Here is an 18,328-nt window from a genome sequence, read left to right as displayed (position 1 = left end):
CATATTGTCAATCAAATTTCATACCCCCGGAGTGACTCCAATGAAGGTACTTCTGCAGATATTTGTACAAGATTTGAGGTTTGCAGAAGGGATGGGCAATGCCCTGCATTTCCTTTCGATATACTACTGGGAAATTGAACGAGCAATTAATCGATTAATGTTCTGTTTCTATGCCAGTGACCTATCGACCAGAATAATGCTGTCGGGGAAAGTTGTGCCGTAGCTTGCGTGCATTTAGCTCAACTTCCATCAATAATGTCAACTTTAACAACACTCCCAAATGGTTTGGGTGTGATTTCAGGTTATTTCTACTATTTAGACTTCGTTAAATCAAGCGGGACATGCCCCAAATCAGATTTCGGCCTAAACATCAAGGCCTTTGATGTCTTCCAGCGCAATAAAACCAAAGACTGTTTACTCCTGGATGTTCACAATGCTCAGACTACCAATTCGTCCCATCAAGGTGTTTGAAAAATAAAAAAACATGGCAGATGGGCTGATTTGGTGAAATGGTAAGGACAAAGTTAAAAAGAAATCTAATGCAATGCAAGTAACAGAAACACACAAATATGCTACTGCTCATTTGAATGCGACATCAAACACATCTGGATCCCAAACTCCTGGCACAGCTCCCGGTTGAGATTGTTCAAGGAACGACACATTCTAAAACAGAACTTTGTTGTTCGGACCACCTGCAGGGTTAATGCTCTAAATGATGGCCGACCCCTTTCATATCATCCCATGAGATGAGAAGAAAAAAAAAATAGATGTACAATTTTAGCTTTGAAGAACAGAAATACTCTCCGGTGGCTCAGAGCTCAGACTGCGCTTGTTGCTGCAACAGGAGCGTATGCAAAAAAAACTTCTTTTTTTTTTTTTAATGTCCCCGGTTCATTTTGTGGCAAGAATTGACGACTGGAGCGGATTACGCCACACGGAGGCACACATGTCAAGGTCTCCGCAGGTTTGCTTGTGTGTCATTAATCCTCACACCTCCAATTCATCCATCCAGCCATCCATCTATTCAATCGAGCCTCCCCCGTGTGCATTTTTATGCTCCGCGTTGCAGGTTGCCAATGTTCCGACACTGAAAGAGGTGTTTAGGCGATGTGTATGAGCCTTTGTTTGCCTGCCCTTCTATTACACGCCTCTAATGGCAGGAATAAATCATGGCTGTGTGAAATGAACACAAGTCGATTCGGTACAAGAAGGTAGCGCGTTTTTATTTTTGACGTTGTACGCAATTGTTTGCTGTACCGATAGGAATTGGATTTCCTTCCTCGCAGAAGAAATGACGAATGGATGCATCGATTAATCTCTCTCGCTATATTCCGAATTTCGAATTCTGTGCCGGCGATGAAACAGAACAGAAGTTGCGATATCGCAAACTGCTTGGAGGGTGTAGTGGCTCAACCTGTCGCAGCTGACGTTTTGTTGTTCTTCAATTCAACTAGTTGTCACTGAATCAACAGCGCCCCTGCTGGTTAAAGCCAAGTAGTGCCCTCTATCTGGCCTCAGTTCAAGACTCAGAGTTAATTTAACGGCCACTTTCGAAGTCTTTCGCGATGTTCTTCTGTAAAAATGGCACTGATGTGGAATTGGAGAATCAAGACTAATTTGCCACTTTTTAAGAAAGTATCTGAGTTACAACAGAGGTGGGATGCTACTGCCGCTTTGGAACGGAGATTTCACAAACCAGGGACTTGTCCCAGTCTGTCAAGTGTCGGGCTGACAAGTACATCACGTTAACACAAACATCATTCAATAATGTGATTGCAGGATGCTGTCGCGTGATGCTGCGTTCTGTATAAAACGGCAATTTTGCGGAATCTCTGGGTGAAAGAGCGACTTCTCAAGTTTAGTTTGGACAGCAACATTGAATAACGAAACTAAAGTCAAAAAGGCTGTTTGGGTCATTGTTTCCTTTCTGAATCATTTTCACTCTCCATTATCCATACATGTATTTGACCTAATTTGCTCTGAAAAATTTGGAGTCAACTCTCCCCCGAGATGGATTTTTCTTCTAATCTTCCATCTTGGAGGATGTGTCAAAGTGACACTGACCCTCAATAAATCTCCCACTATCAGAGGATCTACTAAAATGGAAATGGGGAAATCCAGTCAAGCCAACCTTAAAAAAAGGATTTTATATTCTCTCATAAAAAATGAAAAAAATTTCAATCACTTTTTTTTTCTTTGCTTGAGCACCCATGTCAGCATCTGTGTCACAACTTCACAGGCAGGGGCAGCCAGCCAGACAGGCCAAGCAACTTCAGTTCGGCTTTGACAAGACCAGAAGAAATGTGCGTCAAGAGTGGCAGATGAACCGGCAAGCATCTGCCACAATGCTCAAGCATTTGGCTGAAACCAAAAGGAAGCGAAGAGGGCCTTGAGGAAAACATGCAAAGCCATGTCGAAAGAACCCGGCATACGTCACGGATCGGGTCCAAGAGGTTACACTCTCCCTTTGTTCTCCTCTACCTGAAAGTAAGAGAGCTGAGGAAAATCTTCAAATTGGGAGGGAGAAACAAGGAGCAGAGGAAAGAACGTGAATAAATGCGAGGAGGGGGGGGTAGTCATGAGCAGGTTTCCTGTCTTCAACTGCCACGGCGGGCTGTGTTGATCAAACACTTGTTAGGAGAATTTGCGTCAATGTTTCCGGACAGCAGAGGTAATGAGCAGAGGTAGTTGAAACTAAAAGGACGCCAGGCTGTGATGTGGATCTTTTCCGACAGTCTTCCATGCACTCGTGCCTCGAAGGCTTTTCCCTTTCCGACTGCCTCGAGGCGAGGCTCCTTTTTAGCAAACCTTCAATTTTGCAAAGTGATTCTACCCCAGATTCTGAATTGACAGGATTTGTTTCCGAAGACTTTGTCAGGAATGTGAAGTGTACTGTGATTGAGGGAGTCCGTTTTTTTTTTTTTAACGGAGGCGGCCCGGTGGTCTAGTGGTTAGCGCGTCGACCTCACAGTGCAGAGGTACCGGGTGCGATTCCAGCTCCGGCCTTACTGTGTGGAGCTTGTATGTTCTCCTCGTGCCTGTGTGGGTTTTCTCCGGGTACTCCGGTTTCCTCCCACATTCCAAAAACATGCTGATTGAACCCTCAAAATTGTCCCTAGGTGTGAGTGTGAGCCGGATGGTTTTTCTTTTCCGTGTGCCCTGCGATTGGCTGGCAACCGGTTCAGGGTATCCCCCGCCTACTGCCCGAAGACGTCTGGGAGAAGCTCCAACATGCCCCGAGAGGATAAAGCGGATCAGAAAATGGACGGATGGATGGATAAAATAACAGTACCCCAAGTCATTAGCGTAGCAGTTGTCTCTGGACTTCTGTGCAGCATGGTTTCATTTCATGGAGCGTGAATGGCTAAGCGGTATACAAAAATGGCTGCATATCGAGATACTATGGACAAACTGAAGAATGTTTTTTTTTCAGTGGACCAACGATCATCCTTGAAGTCGGAAAATATAGTCAAAGGGATCTAGAAGTGACATGTGCGATTTCTAAATAAAATGCTGCATTTGTCTGTGCGCTGGTCAGCAAAATTCCAAAGGTCAGCCTTGTGCAATGGCACTGACAGTCCTTTGAACGAGCTTGCATCGTTAGGGAAAACAAAGGCCACCATTTGACATGTTGTGGCTGCATATCAAAAGTGTGTTTGTCGGAGAGATATTTCTGCTCTTGGTTGTCTGCCAGTCAACACTCAAAAGGAGCTCGTCTTCTCCGGCAAGGGCAAGTAGGTAATACTGAAAGACGCAAATGAGATCCAGACGGTTCCGTTGTAATGAATCCATCCATCCATTTTCTATAGCACTTATCTTGTTCAGGGTCACGGTAATAGCTGGAACTTGTCCTAGCTAACCGAGGGCAAGAGGCAGACTACACCTTGGACGCGTCAGCAGCAAGGTGATCGTGAATGGGGCACAGAGTGGAAATGGATCTGCGGGAAGTCGCAAAAATGTCAACAATGTGCATGCATCGCCATGACATCAACGGCCCCGTGACCAGTTATAAAAAATATTGTTCAGACAAAAGTTTGTTGCGGTTGTAGCATTTCTGTTCTGATCTCTTGGGTGCCCTCGCAACGTATGAAAAGAAAATCTGAGACGCGCCGCCGAAGTGCTTCGGCATCTGCATGCTGAAAGGGAGAGGACGGTGTGCTCCATATTAATAATACGGAACAAAGTGAAAATACGTCTGATGAAAACCGACTTAATTAATCACAATACAAACACTGTCAAGTGGGTCCGGCATATTAACGTTGACTAAATTGTTTACCACATCGAGTGGAACAAATTTTAACGTCAAGGCAAAATGCAAGCAAATTGTCTCGACAAAGGCGAAACGAAGTGCGCAAGGTAAGTGGCCAAGCACGCATGCCTATTACAGTCTCGCATGAACAAGGTCGTTATAATCAAGAGTCCATATCAGTCTTGCGACGATAATAGGACTCTCGACAAGTGCTTTGTGATACATTTGACCGAAAGAGGAGTTCAGTTGTGTTTCTGAGGCTGGATTTACGCTACAGTACACGGTTCAAGTGACATCATTCGAAATTTTCACCTTGGAATCAGAGATCATCAACTCCGAATCAGGCCTCTTCCATGTGTGTATAAATAAGATATGACTCAGATAAACGTATGCACTGGGGGGTCAGCAACCCGCGGCTCCAGAGCCACATGCGGCTGTTTAGCGCCATCTAGTGGCTCTCTGGAGCTTTGTAAAAAAATGTTTGAAAATGGAAAAAGATGTGGGAGGGAAATACATTTGCACTTGCGATGTTTTCAAATGTCGGTTGCAGTGGGTGCCCATAAAATGTAAACAGCATTATCGACTATAGGTCACAAAAAGAGCTACATGAAGCATGCGCCTTTAAAAAAATCCAAATGAAATGGTGTGCTCAGCATCACGACTTGGCTTCTAACACCAATTCCCCCTTAAGCACAATCAGACCCCATTAGCTGACACCATATTAAGCAAATTGATTTCAAGGTCATTGTCATCATCAAAATAACTAACAGAGAGTCTAACTTGAGAGCAAACACTGATGGCTCCCATGTGTTCGGATTCAAAACTGACAAGCTCCTTGATGGCGCGCAGGGTCAACACGTCCTCCGCGTTGGTTAGCACATGACACGGGGCTAATTAACTCCAGAGGCACTGTGGCAAATAAAGGCACTGTGAGGGGCAATAAACATTCGCCATTAAAAGACATTTAATTAGAATGCAGGCTAGAAAGGCCTTCAAGGAGATCGGAACAAACACAAAGGCCAGCGGAATTGCCCAGAGAGCTCTGAGGCAAGCAAACATCGGAAAACACAAGCGCTTCGCAAGAGGTCACGTTATGGCACACTTCTCCACAATATTTTTCTGAATTGTGTTTTCCGCAACTATTGAAAAGGTCACAAACACATTGGGACAGTGGTCAATTTAAAGTGTCCTCGAGGACCCCTACACTGCGTGTTTTAGATGTTTCCCGCCTCCAACACGCCTGATTCAAATGATCAGGATCTTGATCAGGCTTCTGCAGAGCTTGCCGATGAGCTGATCATTTGAATCCATCCATCTATTTTCTGATCCGTTTATCCTCACGGGAGTCACGGGGCGTGCTGGTACCTATCCCAGCCGTCTTGAGGCAGTAGGCGGGGGATACCCTGAACCGGTTGCCAGCCAATCGCAGGGCACACAGAGACGAACAACCATCCATGCTCGCACTCACACCTCGGGGCAATTTTGAGCGTTCAATCAGCCTCCCATGCATGTATTTGGAATGTGGAAGGAGACCAGAGTACCCCGGAGAAAACCCACGCAGGCACGGGGAGAACATGCAAACTTCACACAGGAAGGCCGGAGCCGGAATGGTCCGGTTATGGTCCAATGACACTTTCTGGCTAGATTGTTATTCCAAAAGGTATGTTTAGCGCAAACACAAGCACTGCTCATCATCAGAAGAATAGCATACCCGCACGAAAGCACCCCAATGGCAGCATTAAGCATCATTTGGGGTGTTTTTTTCTTCATCTTAAATGAGGGTTTTAGTCAAGGTGGAAAGCAGAAAATCTCAAAGCTACCGGAACAGCTGAACTTTATTTGTGGTTATTAAGAGGCCTTTTAAACGGTGGCGAATGTGTGCTGATTGATTCCCGTTTAGGATGAGTTTTAAAGTGACCGGTAAATTCTGAACACAGCCACTTGCCAGACATAAGTGGAGGTTAGAGGATGTACACCTTCTCGATCAGCTTCCATCGTGTTGTACAGGAAGTAGATCATTTTCATAGTCAGTCATTGTGAAATACAATATCTTGTATCTATTTCCCCTCTGGAACACGATGCAGGTGTTTGCAGTGACACCCCCGACCTGCTGTTATTTCTACCACCTTCAGAGAAGAAGTCACTGGCACGATGAATAACACCTTTGTTCCACACACCGTCGGCAGACTAAGGTGACGACGACCACCTCCCGGAATATGAACTACATCGGTTTCTTCTTTTTTTCAGGGAATACATGGGGGACGAATCACTGGGAAAAAAAGGGCAAAGACTTTCGGTGGCCGGTGTTAGTGATTCAATTTCGATGGCCACAAATACTTTAAAGTATAATAAGCCTATGCTTTAAGTCCCCGTAGCCTTTCAAGGCTTGAAATGGCCCTGTCGTAACCTACAAATCACAGCTCGCCACAAAGCCGCCCTCTCCACAGTGATATGTCAGCGACTGCGAGGGGAGGAAAACAACACAGGGGCGGCAGATATGAGGAGTAAGCCTCTGGAAAACTCTATTTATTTTTTTTCCTGGATTTAGCCTGTGGTGCGAGAACATCACTCAGGCAGATCCTCCGGGGAGATGGTGGATATTAAAGGGATATATACAGAAGCCTTGTGATTTGTTTATAACGATAAAAATACGGTGGCCCTGAAGTGCAAAACACAACAAATTACTAAACACAAATATTCGGAAAGATCACGACGTGTTACAGCTGCCACAGGTTACCGATCAGTGATTTCTGTATCTTTTGGCCACTCTCCGTTTTGCCAGATAAACGTCGGCCGATTTGCGGGTTTTGCGTCATTGAGTGTCCAGCCCGTGAGGGAATTCTGGTGGATAAAGGGTCACACTTTTACCAGGAGAGGAACTCAATTTGGCACAATTGTAAAAGCAGAACTGTAAAGCGTGACACACTCAGCCACGGATCCACAAACAAGGGTCACCTCAATGTAAATGGACACCCAAAAAACAAAAACTCCTTTTCATCAAGCTTCCTTGGATGAGAAATTCAATGACATGAGATTACAGCATGTGACCCAAATATGTAAATACTGCAATCATGTGCACCATACACCAACAACTCTGTACCCTTGCATGTTAATTCAACCTCTCCAAGGTTTTAGCACAGACATTTGCATTTTCTTCGACATGTGGCCCTTGGCTTCAAAAGGTACGATTTGACCTATTTTTGTGGTGACATTAAGATGCTAGACACTCACAATAAAACAAGAAAAATATTTTCTCAATCTTTTTTTTTTTTTACTCGAATTAAACTTTATTTTCATATAACCTCACAGAATGCATCTCCACGTTTGCTGAAGTTATCGTTGTCCTCCCCACGCCACCAAAAAAAACCCATATCAACCTGAATTTGCAGAGAAAATGAGGCATTGCATACACATAAACACTTCCGTGAAAGGGGTTTAATTAAGCCTATTCAACCTAACGTCAGCTGGTAGCCATTAGCCACGACAAATGACAACGTCACTCACCACGGAGTTCTTCATGGCGGCCTTGACGGTAAACGCTTGAACGTGTGACGTTGTTTTACGCCTCCACATGTCCACGAGTCGTGTATTTTTCGTTCCTTTTTTTTTTTTTTGGTCTGACTCAGAATTAGTCAACGTCGCCCATGAGGTTGCTATGCAACTTTTTACGGACGCCAGCGATGGTTGCTGCGTGCTTGTGCGCATGCGTGCGTCAGCAAGGAACTGTTACCATGGTAACCGACCAGCCGCGCTGAAAAAGAGCACAACAGTGCCGCAGTTCATCAGCAGAAGTCCTCCGCGTTTAAACGTGTGTAAAAGGTGGCACTTAATTATTCAAAAGTGCCCCCACCTCCATAAAAACTTAGCATAAAAAGACCGTTTATGCACGTATATATTGCGAACGTTAGGATGATTTATTATATCTCTGCCTAATCATTTTAATCATGGTGAGGTCAGCGTGGTGAAGCTGTAGATGTCTGTTTGCATGCAAGCATTTACACAGAGCGGGTCAAATGATTTGCCGGATCACTCCACATGCTAAATGAATGTAATGGCACATATTAAAAGTCAGCATATTTTTCTTCCAACAACAAGGGAGCACTTAACTGAAGATGACCCATCTATCTTTCAAATTAGCATCATGATGAAACGTTGCAACGCATTTCACTTTCTTCCTTTTCTGTGACTAGTCACTCTGTATTCCAAAGGGTGCGGCTTGGCGAAAGTTGAATTGTCTTGTTCAAAAACAGCAGGAGCCCTGCATCATCCCAATTTAGGGATGTGGCACTCTTAATTCTCCAATGTTTTTTTTTTGTTTGGTTGGGGGGGGTTTTTGCCTCAGGAGAACTTGTGAGCGGGTGCAAGTGTTATTAATCGCCAGTGCACAGGCAATTTCTCTAAAAGCCCCTATTTGTTTTTTTATGGCTCCTTGGAGAGTGGTGGGTATAGCAGCAACGGGCAGGAGACTGTAAACAAGGCCTGCGAGGAAGAAAAGTGATGTCCCTGTCAGCAATCCGGTCTCTCTCTCCGCTTTCCCCTCGGAGGATTACAGAGAGGGAAGAAGGGAGTTTTCGGAGAAGCAAACTGGAGCGTCAGCAGCCTGCCTTCAGCCGGACTGAGGAAATTATTGTTCAAACGCCAGCGCACCCATCAGTGGTTGGCGCGCAGGAGGCCTTGCAACAACGGCGAATGAAATTCCAAGTCGATAAGAGTTTTGCATGTCTCTCAAATGATGTGCGATCAAGCGGGAATTGCTGTGCGAGGGGATGCGCACTCATGTCAGGTTCATATCGGAAATTCACGCCTCTTCAAGGACACACAGACAGTCCAGAACTGATTTATACTTGAAGAAAAAGTAACCTTGATTCCTTTTTGGGGTCATACATCAACATACTGATAAGGATTTGCCATGTGGAAGTTGAAATGGCTTACCCGTGTCTATCATTGAAGCTCGCTTGCAATCGTTCACCGTGTGGGGAAACAGCAATTATGATATTATTCGAGCGGGCGCTTGTTCCTACATCATAGAGGACCCAGAGGGGGTGGCAGAAGAATCTCAGCAGGAAAAAAGGACAGCGAAGATATTTCTGCAGTGTCGCTTGTGCCCCCAATTACCACAACGAAACGAGGCCGGCAGCCATTAGAGTCGGCCATTAGGTTGCAGAGAAAGTGGCCCGAGGGCTTGTTGGCTTTAACAAAAAAGGTATATGACAGGCATAATATTGAATCACAGCTTTAAAAAAAATCTCATTTTGGAGTTAAAATATTGCACTTGGGGGGAATCACTTTTAACCAGGGTTGTAATGGTTTGGGATTTTTCATTCTAGTTCGTTTTTATTTTTTCAAATGAAATCGTTTAGGGGGTTTTTTGTTTGTTTGTTTGTTTTATGGGATCATAGAGCGGGTTTGTTTGTTTAGCTTGATTTTATTTTGGGGGAAATGCATCATTTTTGTTTTTTTTAATTAGCCTTAGAATTAGTTTGAGTTTTTTATAGATATGAGCAAAACACTTCAGGAGTACGATTTTTAAAAAATGGTTACGAAGTATTGTGTAACTAAGTAAACTACACGTTCCAAACGATTGTTCCACCTTTCTGGTTTTGTGGGAGAGATTTCATGCAAAAATTCAATCGAACCAAAACAAAATTTACATAGTGAGAAAAGGTTTCCGTCTTCCCGCTACACCTCATAGCCCAGGAGTACATTCCTGACTACCTTTGTATTGCGTTTTTTTTTTTTCCATGGTATAACATAGCCATAGAAATTCTTCTTACCCCACTTTTTACTGCTACCTTTTAACACTGAGATTTATTTGATGCTTTCGAAGCTCTCTCCGGATCGCGAAGCTTTTGCTGTAAGATGCAACTCAGGCACTGTTATGGTTCAATGCCGCAGTTGCGTCGCTTCATGCGTTCGATATGCTGCGCTCCTTTTCGCAGGCATGTTTTTTTTTGGGGGGTTTTTTGTGACGCTTGAAAAATGATTTATTGATGGACCTGATGAAAATAATATGCTCTATCGCCGCAAACCTGCTGGCAATATCCTGTATAGTGGGTTTCATGGGTAGCGTTTTCATCGCAGCACATTTGCATTTTCGTTGCGGAGTGTGCGCTTGGCGGCGCCACTTACAATTGTCTTTGCATCATCGCAGGGGTTACACACAATTTCTGTACGGAAGCCTCTGGGAAATAGTCCGCTTCTCAGATCTCCACAGTGCTTTTAAACTTTTTGTGGGAGTTCTCATAAATTCCCGTGGAAATTGTTGCAGTGAAGAAAAAAAAAAAGATAAATAAAGGGGACCGATTGTGCAAAAATTGACTTTTTAATTGATTGCATACAGACAGTGGGTCGGTGGAGCGTCTCTGTACACATTGAGCGTGAAATTAAACAAGCAAAAATTGTTAATCGTCTGTCTAGTTCTGCAAATGGGTCAGTGAGATATTTTTTTTTTTTTGGTTTATTATTGGACCCAGAAATAATGAAAAATATGCCAATACCACCCAAATGCTCACTCCTTCCGCACTGGTGTCCAAGCATCCATTTTGGATAGCGCTTCTCATTATTCTCTGGTGAGCTCGAGCCTGTCCCTTGTGTACTGTGTTGCCATTCAATTACATTGCACATGCAGACAAACCACTATCCACACTTCCATTGCCACCTATGAACAATTTCCTTAGTGAACCAAACTGCACTTTTCTGGAATGGGGAGAACATACAAACGCCACAGATTCGAACCCTAAATCTCACAAGTGTGAGGTAGACAGGGGTGGCCATCGGGAATTTCAGGAATGTATCTTAATTTTCCTGAATGGCCGGTGACTGGAGGCTGACGATGGAGAGAAAATAAAATTCGGCTTAAACATATTAATGTGATTCTGGATAGGTTGTATCTTTTTTTTAGCAAAGCTAATTTGTTTTTTAAAACATAAAATCAACTGCATCGTACTTTTGAAAATATTTTTCCTGCAGATTTCAAAATTCTAAAATCAAAACGTAGGGCTCTAGTGTGAAAACAACCAAAACGTGACGTGTCATTCTTGTGTTAGCTTAGCAATTAGCGTGGATTTATTTTCTCGCCATCCCTTTGTGAGAAGAGTATTTGTCAGAAGTGTACCTTATTCGCCGCCACGGAGGCACTGATGACTAACTGTGAAGCAACTCTGGAACGTATTTAACTGTACTAGTAGTAGTAGCAGAAGCTTGTTGCTAGCTAGCTGGTACAGGATAAGTCGCACCAAGCTTGCCTCAACCTCTCGGTGAGGTGAGCGATGCGCGCGCGTCCAGCCCAATGAAGCCCTGAGAAGTGAAAATCCATATCGTACCAAAATGAACCAAACCGTACTGGGAGGTGGAAACACTTATTTCATCGTCATGGCTTCTGCGGGTCCATCTCTGCCTTACACGGTTTTAAATGCTCCACCAAGCTTCACCCTCTGATGCAGTCCAGTGTACAGCAGCAGCGTCTCAGGTGTCATCATTATCTCACCTGTGAAAGCGTCAACGCTCGGCTGACCTCACAAGTCTCTCGCTGGCATCGGCATGAAAGATCCTCAGCGACTCTGTTTCTTTTCCCGCAGCGTGCGCCACGTCCTGCTCGTTTCCTTTCATTCAAGCCTCGCTCTGTCCTTTGAGTGCTCCTCTGGGTAAGATCGGTGTCACTCCAATGAGCCGAAAAGGCGGCACCTCGTCGGCTTAGTGCGGTGTCGCCGAGACCTCTCCTCGCCCGTGTCGATATGCCCAGGGTGCAATCAGGAACATTAGTGAGAACCGCACCGGACCATTCATTCATCACGTGAATTTGCTGCAGAAAATGGATCCTCCTAGAACATTGGAAAAGATAAGGGCAATCCTTTTAAATGTTCTCCATTTCTGAGTGGGAGACTATTAAATATAAAAGGCAGTGGAATGCCTAAGGAAACACACTGTCGGTATACTGTTCTAGCTGGGGGACTACTTATTGTGGCTATGCATCAGTTGTCGGAAAATGTTATTTACATTTACCTTAATGCAGCCCAGATGTTCTCCATCTGTACTAATACCTTTTTGCTCACGCTTGTCGATTTTTATTACCGGTGTATCGTTTCCAAATGAATGCTATCTTTGCATAGTGTGTACATACACAGACTGAAAATGTTTGTTATTCTTTTACAGTATTTGAGATCGTTTTACCCGTCTGTGTATTTTCTAGACCAGCTGTCCTCTTCGGAGTGGCCGGTGAGCTGGAGGCTGGGGGTGGAGTTCATCCTGGACTGGTCCTCAGTCAATCGCAGGGGTTGTTTGTAATTGATATTGTATATTCCTATTTTGTTTGTTTAACTCGAGTAGTAACCACTGTCTCTGAAAGGGTTAAAGTTAACGTTTCAAAGTAGGCTAGTAAGTCATAGTTAGGCTTTCAAGTTGCGGTTTAAAAGCCTGGCTTAGGGTTTCAAACCAACGTTTATAGATAGGGTTACGGTCTCGCATTAGACTTTAAGTAGGTTTTTAAAATTAAGTAGGGTTCTAAGCCATGGTAGGGTTTCAAGAGAGGGTTAGGGCTTCAGGACAGTCAATGTTTAAATTAAGCTTTCAAGCCAGGGTAAAAGGTTTAAAAATAAGTTTCTACGTCAGTGTTAGTGGTTTCCATTGCAGGTTAGGTTTGCAAATTAGGGTTTCAAAAAGGGAATGAAGTTTCCCAAAAGGTGTTTTGTTTTTTTTTAGACTTCAGTTTTCAAATTGGGGTTTAAATTTAGAATTTCATATCCTGGGTTAGGGATTTAAACGAGGGTTACGGTTTTAATATTTGGCTTTGAGGGTCAACTTTGAGGTTAGGGTTTTAAAATGGGTTTGTGTTGAAATGGAAAGCTTATTGCTGAATATGCACCATTGCCATCAAAAGCCTGTCATACAAACGTCAAATGACAGAAACTGTCCAAAAAAAAAATCAATCGTCTCTTCCCCAAATTGAGACCTATCCAAATGCAAGACTGGCTTTAAACGACCGGGCAGTTGGCAGGAATACTCGCTATCTGCCTCGCTCACAAAGCCACAGCATATTGATCCTCATGCATTATAGAAGCAGCTCTGAGGCCAGATGATATTGGGTAGGCATATTTGCTACACTCAGCGTACGTGCATAACATGCCCGCTGGAGCATTGCAGGACATAATCAGTCCGAGCGATGAACATATGGATGATAACATTGATAATGGTGGCGCACCGCTCAGGTTGCTCATTGTTTATGCAATAATATTCGTTATTGCGGATGCATTTTTATATCCTCCCTTGTTTTATTGGCAATCTTGAAGCTGCTTCTCCATGTGTCAAGACAAGTGAACCGCTATTATAATAGTAAAATTAAGCAAGTATGCTTTTAGCTACACTCAAATTATATAAACCACATCTGTGTGGCAGATTTCCATCAAAACGACTTTATCATAAAAATTAAAATCGGGCAAAATGACTCACAATTTGATAGGCTGACGGGAAATATTGGCTTGTTAAGCTGTGCTTGGCCAGTTCCATGCCAGCCATTAGCCACTGAGCTTTCAGCTGAATGTTATTTATATTAGCAATGTTTGTGTGACTTTTTTTTTTCATTAAAACCATTGTATAATAAAACTCAAATGAAATAAAACTGCTTATCATTTGAATATGCCTGAATGTAATGGAGAAGGAAACGGAAACAGTTCATGAGCAAGCTTCACCCGTCGTTTCAATGCTAGTCGTGAGCCACTGTGCTTTCAGCTAAATGCTATTTATGTTAGCAACATGTGAGAAACAGATTTTCATTCAAAATACTGTTTAATAAAGCTGAAGTAAAACTACATGTCATGTGCAGAACCCTTACAAGAAACGATTTTTGGAAAGTACCACCCGCTCATTTCCATGCTAGCTATGATGCTTTCAATGTGCTAATAATGTTAGCAACATTTGCGTGACAGGTTTTCACCACCACCATTGCGTAACAGCATTTAAATAAAGTGAAAGTGTTTATCATTTAAAAATCCCTTACAGGAAAGAAGTTCTTATCAAGCTTTGGAGGTCATTTCTATGCTAATTGTTCGCCACTGTGCTTTTAGCTATTTAAAAATGAAACCTTTGTGTGAAAGATTTTCGCCAGAACTACTGTATAATAAAACTCCAATCAAGTAAAAATACTCATTTTGAAGACACAAACATTCGTAAGCAAGCTTTGCCAGTCATTTCCATGCCAGTTATTAGCACTATTGCTTTTAGCTAGATGCTATATAATGGGCATATTTGCATATGCAATCGATAGTATGACAGATCATCACAGGCTTTTTCAGCCTCAATCATCACATCTAGTCTCCATGGCAACACCTCCACCCGCTCATTTCCATGAGTAACAGGCTCCAGTGTCACCCACGGTTCAGTGTCACATGACCCTGAACGTGTGAACGGTGATACCAGTAAAGCCAGTGGGGTATGCCAAAGTGACGATCGCTTCGATGAACATGGTGTCATTGGGAGTAGGGCGGCAAGTGCCGTGAAAGAGCCAAGGAACGGAAGGTCGTGAGTCAACATGGTGTTATATTGCTGTCCAGACATTAGATTTTAAGACGTTGAGGGGGGAAAAAAATGATTGTCAGGTATAGCGACAAGTTCATGTGAAATTCTGTCGATAGAAAATTAATAATAATCACCTTTATAGACAAGACCAAGAGGTATTATTTCAACAATCTGCTATGGTGCTCGGTTGCAATGGCATAGAAATGCAAAACATCAAAATAAAGACTTCATACTAAAACAAATATCATATACGTCTCACAAAACATATTTATATTGGGCTCTGAGGTCAAATTTCCGGTTGAATCTAAAAGGTGCTATCGCTTTTACGGCTGTACTTTTGACACAACTTACTATTCTCTCACAAGGAGCTGAACAACAAGTTCACATCAAGTACAGTATTGGATCTATGATTAGGGCAATATATTTCCGGGGTGTCGATTTGTATGGCTTTCTGTGACTCTTCCAGTCTCCCTGAAGATGATTCTCTATGACACACTGAGTTCAGTTGCCATGTCTCTGAGACGCACCTGTTTGAAGCCTTGCAGTATGGAGAGACTATTGATTAGGGATTGTACAGACTAGTCGACTTTACTAATCCATAATGATGTTTGGAGTGACATGCCTTTTTGTTTTAGGAGGCAAAGCCAATTGGATGGATGAAGATACTGAATGAAATCAGTCTCAAATGAATTTAAAGTTTTTTTTTGTTTGTTTGTTTTTTTTCCACTGTACACAAAAATGTCTGTGATTTTTGGCAAACACCGCAAATGTCCACCATGGAGAATCCGCTGCTTGATGGGCCCACAATGACGCTTCCCTGTTTGTGCAAGTTGTGCAAATAACTAACTGGCTGTCCCATTAGCAAGCGAGATGATTATTTTTACTGGCTGGAAATACCGTCACGCCACCGCCAGCCACCCAGTCCATGTCAACGAGCGTCAGTTCTAACGCATATTCTGCGTAAATGGAGGCCATCCACCAACCACCCAAAATTCTGCCCATCTGTTTTGAGTTTGTTTTGGAGCACTAACTAATCACCGATTATGTATGAATGGTTAAAAGGGGGACCATTCATGGAGAAAAATCCAGCGTAAACAAACATATGAGGGAACGGTGTAATAAAATCAACTGATCTTCTCCGGCTCGGAGAGATTCTAAGGCGCCTAGAAAAAACAAACTTTCGCCGTAACGAGACGAAGGCGGCTACATTGCAACTGGCAAGTCGAGACGTCTAAACACCCCACAGATTTGCTTTAAAGATTTCGAATTCAAACAGAGCCAGGAGCAGCTCCACGGGCATGTTTTCCGACAAAACATCGCCCGTAACGATGCAGCCTGCTGGGTGAAGAGGTGTCCCAGCAGACTTGAAAGCAGCTTTTCTGCAAAGTCAGCGCTCTCGTACTTGAAAGAAAGGGACAAGACCAGTCAGCGACATTCAGCTTTTTTAAACCTAACAGTGTCATTTCCATCAAGACAGGGTCATCTGCAGATGAGGTGTCAATTTCCTTGCAGCACTCTGTTACATTCGAAACATTGTAGGATCGTTTTTAGATTTTATATTTGCACTTTTAAAGATAAACAAAAGAACCTTTCATTTGAACAAAATATCCCGTGGGTCTTGAAATGTTCAAAATGCTCTGAAACGGCTGCCAGTCAATGATTAAAGAAACCACCACACCCGAGGAAAAACAACCAATCAGAGACAGAAGGTGTGACAGACAAAGTGTCAATCTTAGCCAGGCACACTCATACCGGGCACACCGCTTTAACGGCACTCTGACCTGTTACTTGATCTTTGCTGAAACTATGGGGGAATAGCCACATCTCTATAAGCAATAAAAATGTGCCAAAGACGAACAAACAGTAGCAGAGTGAAGGTTCCTCAGTCAGCTGAGAGGATGTAAAATAATGCTATGCTTTTGTGACATTGTTGGCTCAAAGCTTTGCTGCTAACATGAGGCCTATTTTCGATGGCACTAGCAACCTTTGCAGGGTTAATAATAACCTCATGTGCCACCAGCCGGCATGTTTCGGACTCTTTAAACTCCTGACCTCTTTTTTCCCCGCCGTTTATCTGCACAGTACTCACAATTAGCGGCGAGCGTGACCATCAGCCGCTTTGCCCAGAGGGTGGCGAGCCAGAAGCGGGGGACCCTGGCCCAGAAAAACAATAACAGACGCTGGCGCAAAATGTCAGGCTGCAATATTTTTAATGAGGAAGGAAGGGATGAGGAAAACCAAGACGACTGTACCTACCTTGGCACTGTAATCGAGTTCAGCGTGGACCAGCCTATTGTGTGTGTGTGTGTGTGTGTGTGTGTGTGTGTGTGTGTGTGTGTGTGTGTGTGTGTGTGTGTGTGTGTGTGTGTGTGTGTGTGTGTGTGTGCGTCGTGTGTGTTCATGCCAGATGAAGACTGGCGCTGGGAGTACACCTCCAAAGGCTGGCTTGCTTCACTCCCCTGCCAACGTGCCCACATGGAAGTATGAGTGACGGGAGAGGTGACTCGACTGTCTGCAACGACTGTCGTACACGTGTCTTTCTTCTCCCATGTGGGTGTCGTCTGTCATCCGGAGGCGATGTCTTCACTGAGAATAAACAAGATAATATGTCGGCTTGGTGAAGACAAGCAAGGAAAAAGAAAAATGGTCTTTCTTTTTTCGTCTTTGATGAGGATGAGGCCAAAGTGCATTGACATCTTTTGTTTTTCTGCTGGACAGATTGACTGAGCAACCACCAAATTCACACATCATTTATTTATGCTTTCCACATTTTTCAAGGAAAATGTGAAACGTAGGCAGCCCGCTGATCCAGTTGTTAGCGCATCGACCTCACGGTGCAGAGGTACCGGATTCAAATCCAGCTCAGGCCTCCCTGGGTTGAGTTTTCATGTTCTCCCCGGGCCTGCGTGGGTTTTCTCCGGGTACTCTGGTTTCCTCCCACATTCCAAAAAACATGCATGGCAGGCTGATTGAACTCTCTAAATTGTCCCAAGGTGTGAGTGTGAGCATGGATGGTTGTTCGTCTGTGTGTGCTCTGCGATTGGTTGGCAACCGGTTCAGGGTGTCCCCCGCCTACTGCCCAAAGACAGCTGGGATAGGCTCCAGCACCCGCAAGTTAACTTTTAGTGATCATCTTGAACTATTTCGTGCGGGGTTAAATTTTTTCCATTTGAAGGTATTCAAAGCAATAACAACACGTGTAAATAGATAACAGAAATTAGACTGTGCTTGGCGTAAAAACGGGCACATCGCTATATTTGTGCGGGGCAAAATCAAGTTTAACATGTTTGTGGATTTGGTCGGCGCGCTATGTCTAGCTGGGCGTTCCGGCTGATGCAGCGCCCCCCTCCCCCCCGGTGCATCTCTCAATTTGGTGACCAATGTAGACAAAAATTGAAACTAGCCAAAAGCAGGTCTAACTTGTGGTGCAGGGGGTGTGACGCAATTTTGGTGGATTTAAACGAGGCGCAAGCAGACGTTTCAATAGATAGATAGATAGATAGACACACACGCATACTGTAGAGTATTTTTTCTGGTTACTTAGGGTGACTTGGGAAGATGTCGTGAACA

The 18,328-nt window shown here is 43.7% G+C and overlaps 1 protein-coding gene across 1 annotated transcript in view; it reads right to left on the bottom strand.

Annotated features, from left to right (window-relative positions):
• Positions 1–18,328, bottom strand: part of pacrg (PARK2 co-regulated) — a 196,707-nt gene that overhangs the window by 119,333 nt on the left and 59,046 nt on the right. The window contains exon 4 of the mRNA XM_086127804.1: positions 16,848–17,344. The gene's annotated coding sequence lies outside the window, so the exon portion shown is untranslated. The remainder of the gene's footprint in view (positions 1–16,847; positions 17,345–18,328) is intronic.

The sequence above is a fragment of the Hippocampus guttulatus genome, chromosome 13 (genome assembly GCF_054856545.1).
Source record: "Hippocampus guttulatus isolate MCC_2025c chromosome 13, RoL_Hgut_1.0, whole genome shotgun sequence".
Lineage (NCBI taxonomy): Eukaryota > Metazoa > Chordata > Actinopteri > Syngnathiformes > Syngnathidae > Hippocampus > Hippocampus guttulatus.
The sequence above is the reverse complement of the archived record's forward strand: the minus strand, read 5'-3'. Positions and strand labels throughout refer to the sequence as shown.